Source organism: Macaca thibetana, chromosome X (assembly GCF_024542745.1).
Source record: "Macaca thibetana thibetana isolate TM-01 chromosome X, ASM2454274v1, whole genome shotgun sequence".
Classification (NCBI taxonomy): domain Eukaryota; kingdom Metazoa; phylum Chordata; class Mammalia; order Primates; family Cercopithecidae; genus Macaca; species Macaca thibetana.
The window spans coordinates 62,612,313-62,634,448 of NC_065598.1; the positions used below are offsets into that span (position 1 = coordinate 62,612,313).

The following is a 22,136-nucleotide window of genomic DNA, read 5'->3' on the forward strand; positions in this document are numbered from 1 at the left end:
TTTAAAAATATTAATAAAATTGTCAAGATTATTGGAAGAATTACAAAGAAAAATAGAGAAAAAAATGCAAACTGCCAATATCAGGAATAATCCCGATTTCAGAGACTATCCCTACAGTCTCTGCAACCATCAAAAGGGTAATTAAGAAATACTAAAAAGAACTCTAAACACATATATATAACAACTGAGATGAAATGAACAAACTACAACAGCCCAAGTAGTATGAAATAGATAATTTGAATTTTCATGTAACTTTTAAAGAAATTGAGGTTGTAAGTTAAATGCAATCTGCAGGCCCAGATGACTTTACTGGAGGTTTCTACTAAAGTTTAAGTAAGAATTAACATCAATTCTCCACAAATTTCTAGAAGATAGAAGGGAAAGAAACACTTTCCAAAAAGTATCATTTTATGAGGCCAATATAACCTGGATCCCAAAACTGGATATATGGTACAAATATCAGAGCAACCTTTTTTTATTCTTATGACTATATTTGCCAAAATTACTAAAAAACTTAGCAAATAGAATTCATGAGTGTATAAAAATAATTATACACTGTGACTAAATAAGCATTATTCCAGGTATGCAAGGCTGATTCAATATTGTAAAATCAATGAATGCAGTCCACCATATTAACAGGTTAAAAAAACATAACTATATCAACTTACACAGAAAGAAATTTGAAAAAAAAAAACACTTATTTATAACAAAAATTCTGGAAAAGCAGTAGAAAGGAATTTTGTGAACTTGATAAAGAATATCTTAAAACCAGAAACCAAAACTGTAGTTAACATTATACCTTATAATGAAAGACTGAACATTTTCCACCGAAGATCAGAAATACTGCAAGAAATGTCTGTTTTCACTACTTCTATTCAACGTAGTGATGGAAGTTCCAACCTCCCCAATAAGTGATGTACAAGAAATTACAAGTGTAAAGATTAGAAAGGAAAAAATAAAAACGTCCCTCTATGCAGATGATATAGTCGTTTGTGTAGAAAATCCCAAGAAGAATTTAAATAAGAGGATCCTGATAAAGACGGCTGAATAGGACAAGTTCTGATCTGTAGCTCCCAGTGAGATCAATGCAGAAGGTGGGTGATTTCTGTATTTTCAACTGAAGTGCCCAGTTCATCTCATTGGGACTGGTTGGACAGTGGATGCAGCCCACAGAGGATGAGCTGAAGCAGGGAGGTGTGTCACCTCACCCGGGAAGTGCAAGGGGTCCAGGAATATTCTTCCCTATCCAAGGGAAGACCTGAGGGACTGAGCCTGAGTAACCGCGGATGCTGGCCCAGATACTGCGGGCCAGTCTTGGCAACCCGCAGACCAGGAGATGCCCTCTGGTGCCTACCCTACCAGGGCCTTGGGTTTCAAACACAAAACTGGGTGTCCATTTGGGCAGACACTGAACTAGCTGCAGAAATTTTTTTGTTTTTTGTTTTTTGCTTTTTTTCCTTACCCCAGTGGTGCCTGGAACACCAGTGAGACAGAACTGTTCACTCCCCTGGAAAGGGGTGCTGAAGCCAGGGAGCCAAGTTGTCTGGCTCAGCTGGTCCCATACCCACGGAGCCAAGCAAAGTGTGATCTTAAAATTCGCTGCCAGAACAGCAGCAGTCTGAGGTCAACCTGGGACACTCGAGCTTGGTGAGGGGAAGGGTGCCCACCATTGCTGAGGCTTGAGTAAGCAGTTTTATGATCACAGTGTAAACAAAGCCACCAGAAAGTTTGAATTGAGTGGAGCCCACTGAAGTTCAGCAAGGCTGCTGTGGCCAGACAGCCAGATTACTCCTCTCTGGCTGGGCATCTTTGAAAGAAAGACAGCAGCTCCATTCAGGGACTTATAGATAAAACCCCCATCTATCTGAGACAGAGGACCTGGGGGAAGGAGCAGCTGTGGGAGCAGCTTCAGCAGACCTAAACATCGCTGCCTGACAGCACTGAAGAAAGCAACTGACCTCCCAGCACAGCATTTGAGCTCTTCTATAGGTCAGAATGTCTCCTCAAGTGGGTCCTTGACCTCCCTGTATCCTAATTGGGCAACACCTTCCAATAGGGGCCGAAAGACATTTCATACAGGAGAGCTCTTGCCTGAATCTTGCAGGTGCCCCTCAGAGATGAATCTTCCAGAGGAAAGAACAGGCAGCAATCTTTTCTGTTCTGCAGCCTCTCCTGGTGATACCCAGGCAAACAGGGTCAGGAGTGGACCTCCAGTAAACTCCAGCAGACCTGCAGCACAAGGGGCCTTACTGTTAGAAGAGAAACTGACAAACAGAAAGAATTAGCACGTCCACTCAAATATCCCATTCGAAGGTCATCAACATCAAAGACCAAAGGTAGATAAATCCACAAAGATGGGGAGAAACCAGCACAAACAGGCTGAAAAATGCAAAAATACAGAACGCCTCTTCTCCTCCAAAGGATCACAAATCCTCACCAGCAAGGGAACAAAACTGGATGTACAATGAATTTCACTAATTGACAGAAGTAGGCTTCAGAAGGTGGGTCATAACAAACTCCTTCGAGCTAAAAGAGCATGTTCTAACCCAATGCAAGGAAGCTAAGGACCTTGAAAAAAGGTTGGATGAATTGCTAACTGGAATAACCAGTTTAAAAAAGAAGACAAATGACCTAATGGAGCTGAAAAACACAGAATGAGAACTTTGTGACGCATCCACAAGTATCTGTAGCTGAATAGATTAAGCAGAAGAAAGGATATCAGTGATTGAATATCAACTTAATGAAATAAAGTGAGAAGACAAGATTAGAGAAAAAAGAATAAAAAGGCATGAACAAAGACTCCAAGAAATATGGGAGTATGTGGTTGGGCATGGTGACTCACACCTGTAATCCCAGCACTTTGGGAGGCTGAGGTGGGAGGACCACAAGGACAAGAGATCGAGACCATCCTGGCCAACGAAACCCTGTCTCTAATAAGAATACAAAAATTAGCTGGGCATGGCGGCGCATGCCTGTAGTCTCAGATACTTGGGAGGCTGAGGCAGGAGAATTGCTTGAACCTGGGAGACAGAGGTTGCAGTCAGGTGAGATTGTGCCACTGCATGCCAGCCTGGTGCCAGAGCGAGACTCCGTCTCAAAAAAGAAAAAAAAAAAAAAAAGAAAGAAATATGGTAGTATGTGAAAAGGCCAAATCTAAATTTGACTGCTTTACCTGAAAGTGATGGGGAGAATGGAACCAAGTTGGAAAACACTCTTCAGGATATTATCCAGGAGAACTTCCCCAACTTACCAAGACAGACCAACATTCAAATTCAGGAAATACAGAGAATACCACAAAGATATTCTTTGAGAAGAGCAACCCCAAGACACATCATTGTCAGATTCACCAAGTTTGAAATGAAGGAAAAATTGTTAAGGGCAGCCAGAGAGAAAGGTCGGGTTACCCACAAAAGGAAGCCCATCAGACTATCAGCAGATCTCTCTGCAGTAATCCTACAAGCCAGAAGAGAGTGGGGGCGAATTTTCAACATTTTTTTTTTTTTTTTTTGTCATTTACATCAGGTATTTTTATTATTACTATACTTTAAATTCTAGGGTACATGTGCATAACGTGCAGGTTTGTTACATATGTATATTTGTGCCATGTTGGTGTGCTGCACCCATCAACTCATCAGCACCCATCAACTCGTCATTTACATCAGGTATAACTCCCAATGCAATCCCTCCCCCCTCCCCCCTCCCCATGATAGGCCCCGGTGTGTGATGTTCCCCTTCCCGAGTCTGAGTGATCTCATTGTTCAGTTCCCACCTATGAGTGAGAACATGCGGTGTTTGGTTTTCTGTTCTTGTGATAGTTTGCTAAGAATGATGGTTTCCAGCTGCATCCATGTCCCTACAAAGGACACAAACTCATCCTTTTTGATGGCTGCATAGTATTCCATGGTGTATATGTGCCACATTTTCTTAATCCAATCTGTCACTGATGGACATTTGGGTTGATTCCAAGTCTTTGCTATTGTGAATAGTGCTGCAATAAACATACGTGTGCATGTGTCATTATAGCAGCATAATTTATAATCCTTTGGGTATATACCCAGTAATGGGATGGCTGGGTCATGTGGTACATCTAGTTATAGATCCTTGAGGAATCGCCATACTGTTTTCCATAATGGTTGAACTAGTTTACAATCCCACCAACAGTGTAAAAGTGTTCCTATTTCTCCACATCCTCTCCAGCACCTGTTGTTTCCTGACTTTTTAATGATTGCCATTCTAACTGGTGTGAGATGGTATCTCATTGTGGTTTTGATTTGCATTTCTCTGATGGCCAGTGATGATGAGCATTTTTTCATGTGTCTGTTGGCTGTATGAATATCTTACTTTGAGAAATGTCTGTTCATATCCTTTGCCCACTTTTTGATGGGGTTGTTTGTTTTTTTCTTGTAAATTTGTTTGTGTTCTTTGTAGGTTCTGGATATTAGCCCTTTGTCAGATGAGTAGATTGCAAAAATTTTCTCCCATTCTGTAGGTTGCCTGTTCACTCTGATGGTAGTTTCTTTTGCTGTGCAGAAGCTCTTTAGTTTAATGAGATCCCATTTGTCAATTTTGGCTTTTGCTGCCGTTGCTTTTGGTGTTTTAGACATGAAGTCTTTGCCCATGCCTATGTCCTGAATGGTACTACCTAGGTTTTCCTCTAGGGTTTTTATGGTATTAGGTCTAACATTTAAGTCTCTAATCCATCTTGAATTAATTTTCATATAAGGAGTAAGGAAAGGATCCATTTTCAGCTTTCTACTTATGGCTAGCCAATGTTCCCAGCACCATTTATTAAATAGGGAATCCTTTCCCCATTTCTTGTTTCTCTCGGGTTTGTCAAAGATCAGATGGCTGTAGATGTGTGGTATTATTTCTGAGGACTCTGTTCTGTTCCATTGGTCCATATCTCTGTTTTGGTACCAGTACCATGCTGTTTTGGTTACTGTAGCCTTGTATTATACTTTGAAGTCAGGTAGGGTGATGCCTCCAGTTTTCTCCTTTTGACTTAGGATTGTCTTGGAGATGCGGGCTCTTTTTTGCTTCCATATGAACTTTAAAGCAGTTTTTTCCAATTCTGTGAAGAAACTCATTGGTAGCTTGATGGGGATGGCATTGAATCAATAAATTATCTTGGGCAGTATGGCCATTTTCACGATATTGATTCTTCCTATCCATGAGCATGGTATGTTCTTCCATTTGTTTGTGTCCTCTTTTATTTCACTGAGCAGTGGTTTGTAGTTCTCCTTGAAGAGGTCCTTTACATCTCTTGTAAGTTGGATTCCTAGGTATTTTATTCTCTTTGAAGCAATTGTGAATGGAAGTTCATTCCTGATTTGGCTCTCTGTTTGTCTGTTACTGGTGTATAAGAATGCTTGTGATTTTTGCACATTAATTTTGTATCCTGAGACTTTGCTGAAGTTGCTTATCAGCTTAAGGAGATTTTGGGCTGAGACAATGGGGTTTTCTAAATATACAATCATGTCATCTGCAAAGAGTGACAATTTGACTTCTTCTTTTCCTAACTGAATACCCTTGATTTCTTTCTCTTGCCTGATTTCCCTAGCCAGAATTTCCAACACCTTGTTGAATAGGAGTGGTGAGAGAGGACATCCCTGTCTTGTGCCAGTTAAAAGACAAAGACTGGCAAACTGGATAAAGAGTCAAGACCCATCAGTCTGCTGTGTTCAGGAGACCCATCTCACACGCAGAGACATACATAGGCTCAAAATAAAGGGATGGAGGAAGATTTACCAAGCAAATGGAGAACAAAAAAAAAGCAGGGGTTGCAATACTAGTCTCTGATAAAACAGACTTTAAACCATCAAAGATCAAAAGAGACAAAGTAGGCCATTACATAATGGTAAAAGGATCAATTCAACAGGAAGAGATAACTATCCTAAATATATATGCACCCAATACAGGAGCACCCAGATTCATAAAGCAAGTCCTTAGAGACTTACAAAGAGACTTAGACTCCCATACAATAATAATGGGAGTCTTCAACACTCCACTGTCAACATTAGACAGATCAACGAGACAGAAAGTTAACAAGGATATCCAGGAATTGAACTCAGCTCTGCAGCAAGCAGACCTAATAGACATCTATAGAACTCTCCACCCCAAATCAACAGAATATACATTCTTCTCAGCACCACATCGCACTTATTCCAAAATTGACCACATAATTGGAAGTAAAGCACTCCTCAGCAAATGTACAAGAACAGAAATTATAACAAACTGTCTCTCAGACCACAGTGCAATCAAACTAGAACTCAGGACTAAGAAACTCAATCAAAACCGCTCAACTACATGGAAACTGAACAACCTGCTCCTGAATGACTACTGGGTACATAACGAAATGAAGGCAGAAATAAAGATGTTCTTTGAAACCAATGAGAACAAAGATACAACATACCAGAATCTCTGGGACACATTTAAAGCAGTGTGTAGAGGGAAATTTATAGCACTAAATGCCCACAAGAGAAAGCAGGAAAGATCTAAAATTGACACTCTAACATCACAATTAAAAGAACTAGAGAAGCAAGAGCAAAGGCATTCAAAAGCTAGCAGAAGGCAAGAAATAACTAAGATCAGAGCAGAACTGAAGGAGATAGAGACACAAAAAACCCTCCAAAAGATCAGTGAATCCAGGAGTTGGTTTTTTGAAAAGATCAACAAAATTGACAGTCCGCTAGCAAGACTAATAAAGAAGAAAAGAGAGAAGAATCAAATAGACGCAATAAAAAATGATAAAGGGGATATCACCACCGACACCACAGAAATACAAACTACCATCAGAGAATACTATAAACACCTCTACGCAAATAAACTAGAAAATCTAGAAGAAATGGATAATTTCCTGGACACTTACACTCTTCCAAGACTAAACCAGGAAGAAGTTGAATCCCTGAATAGACCAATAGCAGGCTCTGAAATTGAGGCAATAATTAATAGCCTACCAACCAAAAAAAGTCCAGGACCAGATGGATTCACAGCTGAATTCTACCAGAGGTACAAGGAGGAGTTGGTACCATTCCTTCTGAAACTATTCCAATCAATAGAAAAAGAGGGAATCCTCCCTAACTCATTTTATGAGGCCAACATCATCCTGATACCAAAGCCTGGCAGAGACACAACAAAAAAAGAGAATTTTAGACCAATATCCCTGATGAACATCCATGCAAAAATCCTCAATATAATACTGGCAAACTGGATCCAGCAGCACATCCAAAAGCTTACCCACCATGATCAAGTGGGCTTCATCCCTGGGATGCAAGTCTGGTTCAACATTCGCAAATCAATAAACATAATCCAGCATATAAACAGAACCAAAGACAAGAACCACATGATTATCTCAATAGATGCAGAAAAGGCTTTTGACAAAATTCAACAGCCTTTCATGCTAAAAACGCTCAATAAATTCGGTATTGATGGAACGTACCTCAAAATAATAAGAGCTATTTATGACAAACCCACAGCCAATATCATACTGAATGGGCAAAAACTGGAAAAATTCCCTTTGAAAACAATTTTCAACATTCTTAAAGGAAACAATTTTCAATCCAGAATTTCATATCCAGCCAAACTAAGCTTCATGAGCAAAGGATACATAAAATCTTTTACAAACAAGCAAATGCTGAGAGATTCTGTCACCTCTAGGCCTGCCTTACAAGAGCTCCAGAAGGGAGCACTAAACATGGAAAGAAACAACCAGTACCAGGCACTGCAAAAAACATAACAAATTGTAAAGAACATTGACAATATGAAGTAACTGCATCAACTAACAGGCAAAACAACCAGCTAGCATCATAATGAGAGGATCAAATTCACACATAAAAATATTAACCTTAAATATACACAAACTAAATGCCCCAATTAAAAGACACAGACTGGCAAATTGGATAAAGAGTCCAGACCCAACAGTGTGCTATATTCAGAAGACCCATCTCACATGCAAAGACACACACAGGCTCAAAATAAAAGGATGGAGGAATATTTATGAAGAAAGTCAAAAACATAAAAAAGGAGAAGTTGCAATACTAATCTCTGATAAACCAGACCTTAAGCCAACAAAGATCAAAAGAGACAAAGAAAGACATTACATAATGGGAAAGGGATTAATGAAACAAGAAGAGCTATCTCTCCTAAATATACATGCACCCAATACAGGAACAACCAGATTCATAAAGCAAGTTCTTAGAGACCTATAAGGAGACTTAGACTCCCACACAATAATAGTTGGAGACTTTAACACCCCACGGTCATTATGAGGCATATCAACGAGACGGAAAATTAACAAGGATATTCAGGACTTGAAGTCAGCTCTGAACCAAGTAGACCTAATACCCAGGTACAGAACACTCCACGTCAAATCAACAGAATGTATATTCTTCTCAGCACCTCATAGCACTTTTTCTAAAATTGATCACATAATTGGAAGTAAAACACTCCTAAGGAAACGCAAAAGATCAGAAATCATAACAAACAGTCTCTCAGACCACAGTGCAATCAAATTAGAACTCAAAATTAAGAACCTGGCTCAAAACTGCACAATTACATGAAAAGTGAACAATCCACTCTTGAATGACTACTGGGTAAATAACAAAAAGTAGACAGAAATAAAGATAGTCTTTGAAACCAATGAGAGCAAAGACACAACGTACAAGAATCTCTGGGACACATTTAAAGCAGTGTCTAGAGGGAAATTTACAGCACTAAATGGCTATAAGAGAAAGCAGGAAAGATTTAAAATTGACACCTTTACATCAAAATTAAAAGAACTGGAGAAGTAACTGAAAACAAATTCAAAGGCTAGCAGAAGACATGGAATAACTTAGATCAGAGCAGAACTGAAGGAGATAGAGACACAAAAAAACTCTTCAAAAAATCAATGAATACAGGAGCTGTTTTTTGAAAAGATTAACAAAATAGATTGACCACCAGCCAGACCAATAACGAAGAAAACAGAGAAGAATCAAATAGACACAATAAAAAATGATATAGGGGATATCACCACCAATCCCACAGAAATACAAACTACCATCAGAGATTACTATAAACACATCTATGCAAATAAACTAGAAAATCAAGAAAAAATGGATAAATTCCTGGACATATACACCCTCTCAAGTCTAAACCAGGAAGAAGTCGAATCCTTGAATAGAGCAAAAGCAAGCTCTGAAATTGAGACAGTAATTGATAGCTTACTGACCAAAAAAGAAAGTCCAGGAGAAGATGGTTTAATAGCCGATTTCTACCAGAGGTACAAAGAGGAGCTGGTACCAATCCTTCTGAAATTAATTCAAACAATAGAAAAAGAGGGCTCCCTAACTCATTTTATGAGGCCAGCATCATCCTGATACCAAAATCTGGCAAAGATACAACAACAAAAAAAGAAAATTTCAGGCCAATATCCCTGATGAACATTGATGTGAAAACTCTCAATAAAAGACTGGTGAACTGAATTCGGCAGCATATCATAAAGTTTAGCCACCACAATGAAGTTGGCTTCATACCTGTGATTCCAGGCTGCTTTAACATATGCAAATCAATAAACGTAATCCATCACATAAACAGAACCAATGACAAAAAACACATGATTATCCAATAGATGCAGAAAAGGCCTTCGACAAAATTCAATTCCCCTTCATGCTAAAAATTCCTGATAAACTAAGTATCATTGGAAAGTATCTCAAAATGATCAGAGCTATTTATGAAAAACCCTCAGCCAATTATCATACTGAATGAGCAAAAACTGGTAGCATTAACTTTGAAAATGAACACAAAAAGGAATGCCCTCTCTCTCCACTCCAATTCAACGTAGTATTGGAAGTTCTGGCCAGGGCAATCAGGCAAGAGAAAGAAATAAAGTGTATTCAAATAGGAAGGGAGGAAGTCAAACTGTCTCTGTTTGCAGATGACATGATTGTGTATTTAGAAAACCCCATTGTCTCAGCCCAAAAATCTCCTTAAGCTGATAAGCAACTTCAGCAAAGTCTCAGGATACAAAATCAATGTGCAAAAATCACAAGCATTCCTATACACCAATAGCAGACAAACAGAGAGCCTAATCATGAATGAGCTCTCATTCACAATTGCTACTCAGAGAATAAAACACCTAGGTATACAACTTACAAGGGATGTGAAGGACCTCTTCAAGGAGAACTACAAACCACTGTTCAAGGAAATAAGAGAGGACAGAAACAAATGGGAAAACATTCCATGCTCTTGGATAGGAGGAATCAATATCATGAAAATGGCCATATTGCCCAAAGTAATTTATAGATTCAATGCTATCCCCATCAAGCTACCACTGACTTTCTTAACAGAATTGGAAAAAAACTAATTTAAACTATTCGTATGGAACCAAAACGACCCTGCATAGCCAAGACATTCCTAAGCAAAAAGAACAAAGCTGGAGGCATCACACTACCTGTGTGAATGTACTTCAAACTATACTACAGGGCTACTGTAACCAGAACAGCATGGTACTGGTACCAAAACAAATATATAGACCAATGGAACAGTACAGAGGCCTCAGAAATAACACCACACATCTACAACCATCTGATCTTTAACAAACCTGACACAAACAAGCAATGGGGAAAAGATTCCCTGATTAATAAATGGTGTTGGGAAAACTGGCTAGCCATATGCAGAAAACTGAAACTGAACACATTCCTTACACCTTATAAAAAAGTCAACTCAAGATTGATTAAAGAATTAAACATAAGACCTAAAACCATAAAAATCCTAGAAGAAAACCTGGGCAATACCACTCAGGATATAGGCATGGGCAAATATTTCATGTCTAAAACACCAAAAGTAATGGCAACAAAAGCCAGAATTGACAAGTGGAACCTAATTAAATGAAAGAGCTTCTGGACAGCAAAAGAAACTATTACCAGAGTGAAGAGGCAACCTACAGAATAGTAGAAAATGTTTGCAATCTATTCAAATGACAAAGGGCTAATATCCAGGATCTACAAAGAACATAAACACAATTACAAGAAAAAAAAAATCAAAAAGTAGGCAAAGGATATGAACAGACACTTCTCAAAATAAGACATTGATGCAGCCATCAAACCTATGAAAAAATGCTCATCATCACTGGTCATTAGAGAAATGCAAATCAAAACTACAATGAGATACCATCTCATACCAGTCAGAATGGCAATCATCAAAAAGACAGGAAACCACAGATGCTGGAGAGGATGTGGAGAAGCAGGAATGCTTTTCCACTGTTGGTGGGAGTGTAAATTAGTTCAACCATTGTGGAAGACAGTGTGGCGATTCCTCAGGCATCTAGAACTAGAAATACCATTTGACCCAGCAATCCCACTACTGGGTGTATACCCAAAGGATTATAAATCTTTCTACTATAAAGACACATGCACATGTATGCTTATTGCAGCACTATTCACAATAGCAAAGACTTGGAATCAACCCAAATGTCCATCAATGATAGACTGGATAAAGAAAATGTGGCACATATACACCATGGAATACTATGCAGCTATAAAAAAGGATGAGTTCATGTCCTTTGCAGGGACATGGATGAAGCTGGAAACCATCATTCTCAGCAAACTATCACAAGAGTATAAAACCAGACACTGCATGTTTTCACTCATAAGTGTGAGTTGAACAATGAAAGCACATGGACATAGGGAGGGGAATGTCATACACCAGCACCAGTTGGGGGTCATGGGCTAGGGGAGGGATAGCAATAGGAGAAATACCTAATGCACGTGAAAGGATGATGGGTGCTGCTAACCACCATGTCACGTGAATACCTATGTAACATAACTGCACGTTCTGTATATGTACCCCAGAACTTAAAGTAAAATTTAAAAAATAAAATTAAAAAAAAAAAAACAGAAATAGAAAAAAAAAAAGCTAAAACTTTCAAATGAATTCCACAAGGTCTCAGTATTCAAAATGAACATAAAAATCACTTACACTTCTATGTATTAGCAATGAACACATGAAAACTGAAATTAAAAGCACAATGCAACTTATAGACTCTCAAAGAAAGTACATTACTTAGAATCAAGATTTGTTTGCGGAAAACTCCAAAATGTTGATTAAATTGAAGAAGATTTATACAGATGCAGAGACATCTGTTTTCATGGATCAGGAACCTCAAATATTATAAATTCATACATAGTTTTAATTTGTCTTTAAAATCCCAGAAAGATTGTCTTAATTTATTTTAAAGTTTTATGTGTACATAGTAGGTACGTATAAATTTTTGTGGTATATGAGATATTTTGATACATGCATACAATGCATAATAATCACTTAATGGTAAATAGGGTATCTATCCCCTTGAGTACTTACTGTATGTGTTACAAAAAAATCCAGTTATACACTTTTTGTTACAGTAAATTATTTTGACTATAGCCACCTTTTTATACTATCAAATATTAGATATTATTCATTTTTTGTACTCATTAACCATTCTCAGCTCCCACACAGTCCCCTTAGTACCCTTGCAAGCCACTTGTAACCATCCTTCTACTCTCTATATCCATGTGTTCAATTGTTCTTATTTTTAAATTCCACCAATAAATGATAACAAGTGAGGTTTGTCTTTACATGACTGGCTTATTTCACTTAAAACAATGACATCCAGTTCCATTCATGTTACATCCTGCTAGGATGAGCATTTCTCCTCTGGCTAGGTCTGGTCTAAATGCATCCTCCAATGTGCTGACTCTAACTAAGGCCAGCAGAGCTTTGCTCTCCACTATGATAGGACCCAATACCATTAAAAAGTGAGCAAAGGCCATGAACAAACAGTTCTCAAAAGACATACCTGCGGTCAACAAACAATTTAAACATCACTGATCATTAGGAAAATGCAAATCAAAGCCACAATGAGATACCATCTCCCACCAGTCGGAATGGCTATTACTAAAAAGTCAAAAAGTAACACATACCGGTGAAGTTGTTCAGAAAAAGGAAAGTTTTTACATGGTTGGTTGGAGTGTAAATTAGTTCAACCATTGTTGATGACAGTGTGGCAATTTCTCAAAGACCTAGAGAAAGAAATGTCATTGGACTCAGCAGTCCTATTACTGGCTATGTACACAAAGGAATATAAATCTTTTTATTTTAAAGATGCATGCACGTGTTTGTTCCCTGAAACACTATTTGCAGTAGCAAAGACGTTGAATCAACCTAAAAGCCCATCAATGATAGGCTGCATAAAGAAAATGTGGTACGTATACACCATAAAATACTACGCAGCCATCAAAAGGAAAAAGATCATGTCTTTTGCAGTGACATGGATGGAGTTGGAGGCCACTATCCTTGGCAAACTAATGCAGGAACAGAAAACCAAATACCATGTGTTCTCACTTTTAAGTGGGGGCTGAATGATGTGAACACATGGACACATGGGGAGGAAAAACACACACTAGTTGGAAGGTGAGGAGGGTGGTAGTAGGGAGAGCATCTGGAAGAAGAGTTAAAGGATGCTGGGCTTAATACCTGGGTGATAGGATGATCTGTGCAACAGGCTACATTGGCATATGTTTATCTATATAACAAACCTGCACATCCTGCACATCATTTTAAAGTAAAAGTTGAAAATTATAAAAGAAAAAAGTGAACGAAGAAAACAAATTAGGAAGAAAAAGAAACGAGAGAGTCATGGGACTTGTCCCAGCCGGGTAAAAGTCTTCAGATGATTAAGAAGTAGAATAAAGAAAATGAAAAATGATGGAGTTAAAACAAAGGTCTTAATGCAACACTATCAAAGGTTGGATGGACAAAAGGGAGCCTCTTCTCATCACCCGACATTAAAAGGTCCCTAATCAGTTTGCTGTATTTCTCCCAGTTTGGAGAAATTTTAAAAAGCTGGAAGGGGCGCAGTAGCTGTGCATCCTGGTGCTCTTGACCTCTCCGCGTTTGCAGCCTAGCCCTAGTCAGTCAGTGCTGAGGACTTCAACAGTCATGTCAAAGCTCCATAGTGAAACCAGGACTGTGTTCATTCAGACCCAGAAGCTGCATACAGCCATGGCTGACACATTCCTGGAACACACGTGCCACATGGACATTGACTGGCCACCCATAGCAGCCAGGAATACTGGCATCATCTGCACCATCGGCCCAGCTCTCTGATCTGTGGATATGCTGAAGGAGATTATTAAGTCTGGTATGAATGTGGCTGGTCTGAACTTCTCTCGTGGAACTCATGTGTATCAGTGGAGACCATCAAGAACATGTGCACAGCCACAGACAGTTTTGCTTCTGACCCCCATCCTCTACCAGTCGGTTGCTGAGGTTCTGGACACTAAAGGACGTGAGATCCGAACTGGGCTCTTTAAGGGCAGTAGCACTCTAGAGGTGGACCTGAAGAAGTGAGCTACTCTCAAAATCATGTTGGATAATGCCTACATGGAAAAGTGTGATGAGAACATCTTGTGGCTGGACTACAAGAACATCTGCAAGGTGGTAGAACTGGGCAGCAAGATCTATGTGGATGATGGGCTTCCTTCTCTCCAGGTGAAGCAGAAAGGTGCTGACTTCCTCATGATGGAGGTAGAAAATGGTGGCTCCTCAGGCAGCAAGAAGGGTGTGAACCTTCCCGGGACTGCCGTGGACCTGCTTGCCATGCCAGAGAAGGACATCCAGGACCTGAAGTTTGGGGTTGAGCAGGATGTCGATATGGTGTTTGCCTCGTTCATCTGCAAGGCATCTGATGCCCACGAAGTTAGGAAGGTCCTGGGAGAGAAGAGAAAGAACATCAAAGTAATCAGCAAAATTGAGAATCATGAGGGGGTTTGGAGGTTTGATGAAATCCTGGAGACCAGCGATGGGCTCGTGGTGGCTCATGATGATATAGGCATTGAGATTCCTGCAGAGAAAGTCTTCCTTGCTCAGAAGATAATGATTGGGTGCTGCAACCAAGCTGGGAGGCCTGTCATCTGTGCCACTCTGATGCTGGAGAGCATAATCACGAAGCCCCACCCCACCCGGTGTGAGGGCAGTGATGTTGCCAATGCAGTCCTGGACAGAGCAGACTGCATCATGCTGTCTGGAGAAGCAGTCAAAGAGGATTATCCTCTGGAGGCAGTTCGCATGCAGCACCTGATTTCCGGTGAAGCAGAGGCCGCCATCTAATACTTGCAGTTACATGAGGAGCCCCCCCTCCTGGCGCCCATTACCTGTTACCCCACAGAATCCACTGATGTGGGCGCAGTGGAGGCCTCCTTCGGATGCTGCAGTGGGGCCATAATCATCCTCACCAAGTCTGGCAGTTCTGCTCACTAGGTGACCAGATACTGCCCATGTACCCCCATCGTTGCTGTGACATGGAATCCCCAGACAGTTTGTCAGGCCCATCTGTACCGTAGCATCTTCCCTGTGCCGTGCAAGGACGCAGTCCAGGAGACCTGGGCTGAGAATGTGGACCACTGGGTGAACTTGGCCATGAATGTTGGCAATGCCGGAGGCTTCTTCAAGAAGGGAGATGTGGTCATTGTGCTGACCAGTTGGTGCCCTGGCTCCAGCTTCACCAACACCATTTGTTTCCGGTGCCCCAGCTCCAGCTTCACCAACACCATGCGTGTTGTTTCCATGTCGTGATGGACCCAGAGACCCTCTTGCAGCCCCTGTCCCTCCTGGTTCCCACTACCCATCTATTAGGCCAGCAACACTTTTAGAGCTCACCCTGGGCTGTAATGTGGTGGGCTGGGTCACCTGGGAAGATTAATGCCTTGCTGAAACATGGCTGTTTTTAGAACCTGCTCTTGAGTGGGACAACCCAGAGCTTGGCTGTCCATCATGTGGCCTTACCCAAGCAAGGGAAGAAGGAGGAATGCAGGACTGGAGGCTCCTGGAATCTATGGCAAAAAGGTGACAGCTTCCTTTCCTTTCTGTACTCTGTTCAGTTCCTTTATTAAATGGATGCACAGAGGACTCCCAACCCTGGCCCAGGGTCAGGAAACAGCCAGCAAGAGTTAGGGGCCTTAGGGCATGGGACTGTGGTTCCAGTTTAAGCAGACTCTGGCCCTGGCCCATACTTGCTTTCCCAAACTCCTGGGGCTCCCCTGTTTGCACCTGTCCCCACCCTCCACTCAGCTGTCCTGCAGCAAACACTCCACCCCTCACCTTCCATTTCCCCCCACTGCTGCAGCCACATCCAGGCCCGTTGTTATACAGCCTACCTGTATGTCAATAAACAGCAGCTGAAGCAGACACACGCAAAAGCTGGAAGGCAGAGATTACAATTAAAAATCGAATCTGAAATTGCCTGGTGCAAGAGTAGGGCAGATTAATCAAGGTAAAGATTGACAAAAGGGTCAGGGTCCTTTGACTCAACCCTTGGCTGGGGACCTAAAGCATTTTGCACAAGAAAGGGCACAATTGCCTTGGGGTGGGGAAAAGAAGTTTCTCAAACTATAACATAAAAATGTAAGGGTTTACGGGATTATGAATGTTAGTATATTTGAATACACTTTATATGAAGTGATTGCATCTCTTTCAACTGATTGTATTATGGGAATGAACATTGTAGATTATTAGGGAATGTTTCCTCTACCTGCTACTGTAAAACAGAAGGCATTTAAATTTGCCCTTCAAGCAACATTATTTGGACATGACAAATGAGAATCTGTATGATTGCCCGAGTTCACACAGTGAAGAGTAGAAGCCAAAGTGCTGGCTGGTAAAGACAAATTATTTACTTATTCCACTTGAAGGGCATTTACTGCCTTGGCTAAAGCTATCCCTATGACACCTGAAATCCCCATGCTGTATCAGGTGATGTCAGATACATATTCTAATGGGGATGGCAGTGTCCAGAAGAGGTTTATAATAAAATGAAAATGGATTATAGAGGATCATGCTACCTGGAGAATGCAAGGAGGAGATACTCTCAAGCAGGGATATTTTTTCTTCCACAACTTACTTGTAACTGCATGAAAAACTGCTAAATTCTACGGTACCTGATAAATAGCTCTCAACTGACCAACCAAGAGCTACTTGGTTCACAGATGGCAATTCCAAGGTAAATGGACACCATCCCCTTTAGAAGGCTGTTACTTTAGACCAAAAAAGGTAAAAACAGGCCTGCTCCATGAGCTGAATTGCATGTTGTTTTTTTAACAGTGATGGGAAAATTATACAATGGTACAAGCCCCTGTGTTTAAGTTTTTACTAGCCCATGGGCAGTGACCAATAGCCTGGCTATATGCTCAGATAGCAGAGCAATGGGAACCTGGCCTGTTAAAAGAATGCCCATATGGAGTATGGCTCCATGGAGATTTGAGGGGTGCATTAAAGTAGAACAAGTCAATGACTATCAGGACTCTCTTCCAGGTTCAGAAAGTGACTGAAATTGACAAGCAGATATCCCCATGTGTTCCATTGAGGTGGTCATCTGGGTCCATCCAATAAGTAGATATGGAGTTATTGTAGCAGTGCAGAGACATGCTGAATCTAGACATGTTCCTTTTGAACCCTCTCAGGCACAAAATTCCAGAAAAAAACTCTTCCATTTCTCAGCAAAAGAGACAGAGGCTGCTGATTCCTATAGGACAGATTTCTCTGGTGGGAAGGCTCTGAACATAACTGGCAATTGAGACTGATGCTTGTATCCCTGAAGGGCTGAAAGTGGGTCTTGACAAGTATAGACACTAACTCTGAAGTAAGCTCTGCTTGTCCAATGAACAATGAAAATGCACAGAGTGCCAAACAAATAAACAAACAAAAGACATTTCATGGATGTGGATGGCTGACTATCACTTTTTCAGACCAAAGAGCACACTGTACAGTCCATAAATTCCAACAATGGGCAGAGAGATATCCTCCTTAGAGTAATAGTTTGATGGAGAAGTACAACAGGCAATTGGTTTCAATTGGTTGTCTAAGACAGGGGGAGATAAAGGAATAAAGAGCTGGCTTACATGCCTTCATTAGTGTGTGCTCACACTCAACATGAATAGGAATGTAGTGCCCCTGTTAGACTTTTCTGTTTTATTTTGTTTTGTTTTGTTTCTGGTTGATCTGGGGGAAGAGATAATGGGGAAGATGCATATATAATCATGCAGTTCTCACCAAGCGAGGAGTACACTGGTATAAAAACTATGTATTTTTTTTCTTTCTTCCCAAATTATCTCAAAAAATGATTTTTGTCTCCTTTGCCTGATGCAGTGATCTTAGGACCAGGACTTCAAGTACAAGTGCTGCAATAGCAGGGATAATTTCTAAATAGAAAACTGTAACTATGCTTTTAAACTTTATGTCAAAATTCCTAAAAACACTATGGTGGTGGGTTGTGTCTTCACCATATCTAGCACAATTGAGGCTAGCAGTGAGTGCAGCTATGTTGCCCGTTGGTAAAAATAGCTCACTAATTCTGCACCTTAAGCTGTCTGAATGGGAGTGAACTGAGGAGGAGCTACTTGCTAGACTTGTATTGCTGCCTGCAATGTAGACAAGCACAGTGGTGATTCTAATGCCCCTTCCAAAAGTGAAAAAGTGTTAGTGTTAATGAAGAGAAGGGGAAATAGCAGCCGAGAGTAAAAAATGAATAAATGGGTTCTTCAATGAGGAAATTTATTTATTTATTTATTTATTTAATTTATTTATTATTATTATTATACTTTAAGTTCTAGGGTACATGTGCATAACGTGCAGGTTTGTTACATATGTATCCTTGTGCCATGTTGCTGTGCTGCACCCATCAACTTGTCAGCACCCATCAACTCGTCATTTACATCAGGTTTAACTCCCAATGCAATCCCTCCCCCCTCCCCCTCCCCATGATAGGCCCTGGTGTGTGATGTTCCCCTTCCCGAGTCCAAGTGACAGACTGGATTAAGAAAATGTGGCACATATACACCATGGAATACTATGCAGCCATAAAAAAGGATGAGTTTGTGTCCTTTGTAGGGACATGGATGCAGCTGGAAATGAGGAAATTTAATATTACATTAAAAACTCAAAAGAGTCTCAGAGCAAGAGATAACATTGATTGTCTCAGCATAATTATCTCAGATGCCTGAAAGGGTGAAATTGTATACGTACCAAGGTCACTCCTGCTTTTGGAACCTGACAAGATTGAGAGGATGCCTACATACTTGAGTGACCTCATCTTGGGAGATATTCATACATTATGATGCACTGGATTAATTGTTATTGATTGATTGTAATATATCTATCGATCTATCTATATCTATATATACAGAGAAATATAGATATAGATATAGATATAATGTAAAAGTTCCATGGTAAAAAACTAGGGAGTGGCATGTGGTGTTATGGTATACATTGACTTTTGTCCATGGTTACGGACTCATAACTCCCACAGCCCTTGTTACCATCTTTTATTATAATACTGGATGTGTTAGAACTCAGGGGCAGGGCCAGGTGCAGTGGCTCAGGCCTGTAATCCCCACACTTTGGGAGGTCCAAAAGAGCAGATCACTTGAGGTCAGATGTTCAAGAGCAGCCTGGCCTAAATAGTGAAACCCCATCTCTACTAAAAATACAAAAATTAGCCGGGTGTGGTGACATACACATGTAATCCCAGCTACTCGGGTGACTGAGGCAGAAGAATCACTTGAACCCAGGAAGCGGAGGTTGCAGTGAGCTGAGATTGCACCACTGCACTCCAGCATGGGTGACAGAGAATGACTTCATCTCAAAAACAAAACAAAACAAAGAACTCAGGGGCAGGCCTCTGACCTCCTGCCTTTCTTGCACTCTAATGTTTCTCTGCCTTTCTGAATGTGAATCTTAAGACCGTTCCAGAGAGGGTCTCACCCTATACCCTGGAGGAAGAAATCCTGATGTCATGAAGCTTCCGTGAAACCCCAAGGGAGCAGACAGGGTTAAGGGAACTTCCAAATAGGTGAACACGTGGAGATCCCTGGATGGCGGTGCACCCAGGGAAGACATGGAAACTCTATGCCTCTTCCCTTATACCTCACCCTATGCATCTCTTCAGCTAGTCTAGCAAGTAGTCTAGTCTAACAGGTAGGTGCTCCTTAGTTCACTCCCATTCAGACAGGGTAAGGTGCAGATTAACATCAGGCAATATAGCTGCATTCAGTGTTAGCCTCAATTTTTCTAGATGTGGTAAAGGCACAACCCACCACCATCATGCCTTTAGTACATTTGACATAAAGCTTAAAAGTTGTATCCTTTGCAATATTATTTATAATAAACCAATAAACATAGGTAAGTGTTTCCCTGAGTTCTGTGAGCTGCTTCTGCAAATTAATCAATCCCAAAGAAGGAGTCATGGGGACTCTAATTTGAAGTCACTTGATCAGAAGTTCTGGGGACCCAGACTTGCAACTGGTGTGTGGAGAGGAGAAGTCTTGGGAATTGAGACCTCTACTGTGGGATCTGACACTATCTTCAGGTAGGTAGTGATAGAAATGAATTAGAGGGCAACCAGCTGATGTCTGCTGGTGTGGGGAAAAACCCCACACAGTTGGTCACAGAAGCCTTCTTCTGTGTTTATGATTGTTGTGATGTGAGAATAGAGGAAAACATGGTTTGGGAGTGTTCTCCCTACACAGAAGGTAGGAAAGACAGTTTTGATCACTGATGCCAACCACACCTCCTCATCCTTCAGCAGTGGCTGCATGGAACAGAGAAGTAATCTGTATGCTGAAGAGAGAGAGAGAGCACAGAAATAGTGAGAGACCACGTTGAACTCAGCACTGCCCTGTCACAGGGAAAAGCAAAATTGGGCTGAACTCAGCTGACACTTGCCCATGTAGGGAATATTCAAACCAGCTCTAGCCAGATGGGATCACTTATATCAGCTTTCACCACCAAGGACTAAAGGGCTCTGTGGCTCTAAGTAAACAGGACAGGCAGTCTAGGACACAGGGACTGTAATTCCTAGGTAAGTCCTAGTGCGGAACTGGGCTCAGAGTCAACAGACTTGGGCAGGGTATGCAGTCTTCTGAGACACAAGCCAGGACAGCTAACAGAGTGCTTGCACCACCTGTCCCAACCCTAGTCAGCACACTTCATGGCTGCAAAAGAGACCATTACTGTCTGCATGAGGATAGTAGAGGGAAGAGTGAAGAGGACTTTGTCTTGCATCTTAGATATCAGCTCAGCCACCATAGGATAGGGCATGAGTCAGAGTTACAAGGCCCTTTTCAGGACCTAGCTTCTAGATGATATTTCTGGACACACCCTAGGAATGAAGGGAATCAAGGGAAGAATGCAGTCCCATCAGGACCCATCACCTGCTGACTAAAGAGCGCTCAGGCCTTGAATAACCAGCAGTGATACCCAGGTAGTACACCATGGGTCTTGGTTGATACTCTGAGATGTGCTTCTTCAGTTTGATAATTTCCCTAATAATTTAAGACAGAAGTGCCACTTGGCCCAGGAATTCTATTTATTATTGACTATATACCAAAGGAATGTAAATCATTCTACTGTAAAGACACATGCACATATGTTTATTGCAATATTATACTTATGGAATCAACATAAATGCCCATGAGTAGTAGATTGTTTAAAGAAAATGTGGTACATACACAACATAGAATACTATGCAGCCATAAAAAGAATAATATAATGTCCTTTTCAGGAACATGGATGGATCTGGAGGCCATTTCTGAAATGAACTAATGCAGGAACAGAAAACCGTATACCACATATTCTCTATTATAAGTTGGAACTAAACATTGACTATGCATGTACACAAAGAGGGGAAAAAATACACTGTGGCCTAATTGAGGGTGGAGTGTGAGAGGTTGGTGAGGACTGGAAAACTACCTATTTGGTACTGTGCTTATAAACTAAATGACACAATGATCTGTACACAAAACCCCTGTGACATGCAATTTATCTATATAGCAAACTTGCTTATGTACCCCTTAATCTAAAACAAATGTTAAAAATATATTTAAATAATTTTTAAAAACTCATGTGAAGAGGAATTTATTTATATGACTCTGTTTTTGATAATTAGGTATTTTCATGGTTAGCAGTTGTTACATGTGTTCGGCTTTGTGTCAGTGGAATAATGAGTAAGCAGGCTGCATTACATACAATCACATAGAGAGGGAAAGTTTTAACTAAGCTGAATGTGACACAATCTGACTAGATTTCAAATAACTTTCATCAGTTTTAAAAATGGATGCCGGTGAACG

At 40.7% G+C, this 22,136-nt stretch overlaps 1 pseudogene; it reads left to right on the top strand.

Annotated features, from left to right (window-relative positions):
• The first annotated feature begins 13,947 nt into the window (after window positions 1–13,947).
• Window positions 13,948–15,591, top strand: LOC126945796 (pyruvate kinase PKM-like; annotated as a pseudogene).
• The last annotated feature ends 6,545 nt before the right edge of the window (window positions 15,592–22,136 follow it).